The sequence below is a fragment of the Leptonychotes weddellii genome, chromosome 15 (assembly GCF_054177405.1).
Source record: "Leptonychotes weddellii isolate Sample4059 chromosome 15, ASM5417740v2, whole genome shotgun sequence".
In the NCBI taxonomy this organism is placed as follows: Eukaryota; Metazoa; Chordata; class Mammalia; order Carnivora; family Phocidae; genus Leptonychotes; species Leptonychotes weddellii.
Window position 1 is genome coordinate 7,704,166 of NC_138383.1, and position 4,790 is coordinate 7,708,955.

Sequence of the window (4,790 nt, forward strand, 5' to 3'; positions counted from 1 at the left end):
GCAGTTGTCCTCCCCCCTACTTACTTCCCAGATACGCTTGAAAATCCTTTTCATTAGTGACTCCGTTGACCAACCGACCCGTGACAAAGCTGAGACTTTATTCCTAGCTGTCCACATTCCGTGAAACCAAAGACTCTCGGTGGTTTTCTGCACTGAGTCAGAGGCAAAGAGGTTTTTGCTTTGCTGGGTCCCTCCTGTTTCCCTGCACCGCTCCCTTCCTCACTGCAAGCTGGTCTCGGGGCTATATTTAAGTGTTTCTGAGTCATAGAGAACTGGTCCCTGTTCCTCCCTGCTCACCCACCCATCCGCTCTCCGAATGGCATCTAGCACTCCATCCCCAGTTGGAGGGATTTCAAGGCTTAGGGCTGAGTAACAAGGAGCTCAGAGAGGACTCCACACAGGCTTTGGAGGTCTTCCCCTTTGACCGAGCCCCGCCCAGTGTCCTGGCCTCCCTCCCCCTGAGCTCTAGCAGCCAGAACCTCCCCGGAGGTGACTAACAGAACCTCTTAGCCCATGGAGTCCCTCTCCATTCTGATGGGTCTCATTGCTAGTCTTGCACAGAAACTGGTCCAATATTTGCAAAGAAACACTGGCCCAAGGATGCTTCGAGGCAGGCACCCAGCAGAGAAGGCCCAGAGTGCCCTTCCTCCTTCCCCCACACTCCTTCCTGGGACATTTATTTGAATACCACCGGGGAGTGGGTCACTTTGGGGTATTTATTTGTTTAAGCATGGGTGGTTCCTGCAGAGGAGGGTGTCGGGTTTCAAGGTTGGAGGACCAATGCAAACAGAGAGTGGGTGGTCTGGAAAAAGAAGTGGGCAAGGGGCAGGGGTTGAGAGAACCCATTCGCCCTTTTATGTTTGTAGGTGGAAATGCTGAATGAAGCGTGACCTTATGTATGACCCAGTTATCTCTGAGACAGAGCAACTTGGAGGGGGGTGTGTTCAGACTTTTCATAGATTGTTGAAGAGTATTTGGAAATCATTGGGCAATTATTTAGGGGCAATAACTCTCTTATTAACTTATCTCGAGGGGTCTGGTGACTATCTGAGTGCCTTGGGGAGGAGCGGAAGTGTGGTTAGAACCAGCTGGACTGTTTCTAACGGCAGACCCAACTCAGGGATTCTGGAAGATTCCTGAAAAGCTGCTGGGTGCAGTAGTGGGATGAGGTGCCGGTTGTCGGCCAGAATGAATGGTCCCGCCTTGTGTCCGAGGGCCCGCCTCATTTCTGGGTTAAAGTAGTCAGAAGAATATCTCTGATTCGTTTTGGGGGTCACAGCAGCCCTGACTGGCAGAGCTCGGAGCTTTATATTCGGCAGGTCACTGTCAAAAACAAAACAAAACAAAAACAAAGAGAAGATGAAGGAAAACCAGGAGTGAAGGTAACATTGCGTCCCTCCGGTCCACAGTATTCTGAAACCCAGCGGCAAAGAGCAATGGCAACCTAACTTGTGCTCCGTAAGGCCATCCCAGAGTTCTCGACTACAGAATTGGACGTTTGTAATAGCGGGCTCACCATTAGTCTTCACAGATGGGATGCTGAAGAACTGAAGGGTTTGCCAGGAGGGAACACACCAGGGAAGGTTTGGGGAATATGGCGGTATCCAGTTAATGACATTGTTAAATACAAGAGCTGCAAGGGAGATACAGTGAGTGGCCATTGTCCCCATGTCCTACCAAGGGAAAGAGGAGGTGGGGTTCACGGAGCAGTGTGGAATGAGGTCAAACACCAGAAATCCTCCCCTAATCCTGAAAGTGACAGCATCAGAGAGCCCAGGGCATCAACTTTTTTTTAAGAGTTGGAGGGAGAGGACCGCTTTTTACCAAGTCCTAAGTACCGTTCCCTCTGGACAGAAAAGAAGACTCTCGCTAGATGAATAGCTGCACCAATTGAAGACCTTGTTAGAAATTAATGATGTGTGTAAACGAAGTGTTTAGGGATGAAGGGGCCGGATGTCTGCTGTTGACTTTGACATGCGTTGAAAAAGTGAAATAGGTTGATGGATAGATCCGTGCACAGGTATGTGATGAAGCAAACATAGCAAAATCTTGACAATCATAGAATCTAGGTGTGTGGGTACAACGTTTCTCTATGTTTGAACATTTGCAAATAAAGCTTGGAACAAAGTACCAATCCCTGGGCCACCCATGGTGATTTCAATTCAGGGAGATGGGGATGAGATCTAGGAATTTTTTTAAGCGTTTCAGGGGATTCTGATAGAGAGCCAAGTTTGGTCAGACATCTGTGGAATAGACTGGTATTCCTCCAATTGGATGGACACAGGAATCCCCTGGAGATTCTGTCAAAATGAGGGGTCTGATCCAGCAGGTCCGGGGTGGGACCTGAGAGTCTGCCTTTCTCACAAGCTCCCAGGTGATGTTGATGCTGCTGGGGAATGGACCCCCACCTTGAGTAGAAGAAAGAAATGAGAGGACTCTCTCTTGTTCTTTCCACCTATGTAGTCCAGTGGAATCCGCTGGAAACCTGTAAAATTGATGCATGAGGGTCTCACCCCCAGCGATTCTGGTTTAAGAGATTTAAAAGCTCCGCAGATGATTCTCACGTGCAGCCACTGACTTTACGTCATGAAATGAATCCAGGGAATATTAAATTTTAGGAAATGAATTTTTTGCACGAAAGACACAGACCCTCATCACCAAAGGTGCAGGGGCTCTTCCAACAGCAACGGAAGACTCAAAGCCGCCCCCGCTGCGGGATTCCACTTAGTTCCCCCCATGATGAGAACTATTAGCGTTTATGGAGTGGCCGACGCCTTAGATGGTTAGGTTCCATCATCACCGTAACCCGGTGAGGGAGGCATGATTACTCACTGAAGGTGGGGACACCGAGCTTAGTTAAGTGGCTGGACCAAGGTGACCCAGCTAATAAGTCTTGGACAAAGACTGGAACTAGGTCTGCCTGACTTCAAAGCCCATCGTTTCATTCCATCGTCTTCATTCCACGTCTTCCAGTGTGTTGGAGAACTATAGCCTGTGGGCCAGATCTGGCCAGCTGCCTATTTTTATAAATAAAGTGTTTTTTTGTTTTGTTTTTACGATTTTATTTTTAAGCAATCTCCACCCCCAACACGGGGCTTGAACTCACAGCCCTGAGATAGAGAGTAGCACACTCTACCCACTGAGCCAGCCAGGCGCCCCTGGAAATGAAGCTTTACTAGAACGCAGCCATGCCCGCTCTTTTCCATATTGTATCCGCTTTTGTGCTAAAGTGGGAGAGTTAAGCATTTGCGGCAGAGACCCCCGTGGCCCCAGAGTTGAAAATATTTGCTATCTGGTCTTTTACATGACAGGTTGGCTGACTTTTGATGGATTGGTGAGGCAGCCAACCAGAGCCAAGGTGCAATCTTTGGCAGTACTTTCGAGCAAGAGGAATAGCCCCGTGGAGGATGAACTTGAACTCATGATCACTGCAGCTCGGGTTTCTGCTCAGACTTTTTACTTCAATCTCGTGGCCTGCCTTTCGCTCCGAGGGTTACTTGCTTCCTTTCAGCATATTTTATTTTGATGCCAAAATTTCTGATCTGTTTTCTTAAGAGCAGGAGGTCTTGATCCCAAAGCCAAGGCCATCACACAGCTCTCTGTGGAGTGGGGTGAGGGAGGCCAGCTGCTGGCCACCTTCCACTCCCACACCGTGGGGGGCCTTCATGGAACCGCTCTGAGCCCCGCTGCTCCTGGGAGGTGGTAGCAGCTAGAGGCTTCCCTCCCATCCCATCAACCATCCACGGAGAAACCCTGCGGAGAGGTCGGGGAGGGGAGGAAATGCCAATCAGTCCATCAAAACCCCACCCTCCTGGCGGCTTCTAGCCTCTGATGGGGCCTGAGGACCCTTGGCCCACCCCCAGGGGCCGAGGGCAGGGCAAACAGGGGAAGTGCATTTGGTAATGATTCTAGATTTCCTGTTTGGGTTCTGTCCAGGGGGCTTTGGGACATGCTAACTTGTACTATGTGTGTACACACCATGATGTTCCTCTTCTCCCGGGTTTTTTTTTTTTTTCTCTAGAGCTTGTTTGCATTTTTTTTTCTTTTTATTATTGTTAAATGATGTGAGGCAGAGCAATGGGCCAATTCCCAGCCTCCTCTGAGGGAAATTTGTGGAAACGGAGAGGTGAGAGGTAAGGAGAGGAGAGAGGTAAGGAGAGGCCAGGATACCCTGCCTGGATTCCTGGGGATTTGGCTTGGGTGCCAGATAGATCCTGCGCCCCCTGGACGTACATGGTTGTAAGGTTGTAAGGGAACTGTTTCGGAGGTCACCTGGGTGTCTCAGTTGGTCTAGCATCTGCCTTCAGCTCAGGTCATGATCCTGGGGTGCTGGGATCCAGCCCCGGCATCTGGGCTCCCTGCTCAGCAGGGAGCCTGCTTCTCCCTCTGCCTCTGCCCCTCCCCCTGCTTGTGCTCTCGCTCTCTCTGACAAATAAATAAATAAAATCTTTTTAAAAAGTTTGTTTCAGTAAACATTTATTTAGTTCTTCCTATGTGCATGGGATACAAAGGCACACAAAGAAAGCCTAGTTTTGTCTCGTAAGAGGTCAAAGGTGGCGGGGTGGGGTGGGAGGAGAGAGAGAGAGAAAGACTTCAAAGTAGTATAATAAATGCAGTAAATAGCAGAAACAGGCAGGGATCGAGATGGGGCTTTGGGGGGGGCATGTCAGGATCCTTTAGTTCAGCTTTCTCTTCCTAGCAGGACTGAGCCCTAGTCTTGAAGATGGTGAGGGCACCTCTCACCAAACAACCCGCAAGCAGTGCTGGGTGTCCCGGTGCCTAGAAGTAGG

General features: G+C 49.7%; 1 long non-coding RNA gene across 1 annotated transcript in view; it reads left to right on the forward strand.

Moving 5' to 3' along the window:
* LOC145717287 (uncharacterized) overlaps window positions 1–4,458 on the forward strand; it is a 163,755-nt gene extending 159,297 nt beyond the window's left edge. Inside the window, exon 6 of the long non-coding RNA XR_014140401.1 lies at window positions 3,312–4,458. This is a non-coding gene — a long non-coding RNA (uncharacterized LOC145717287). The remainder of the gene's footprint in view (window positions 1–3,311) is intronic.
* Window positions 4,459–4,790: the final 332 nt, after the last annotated feature.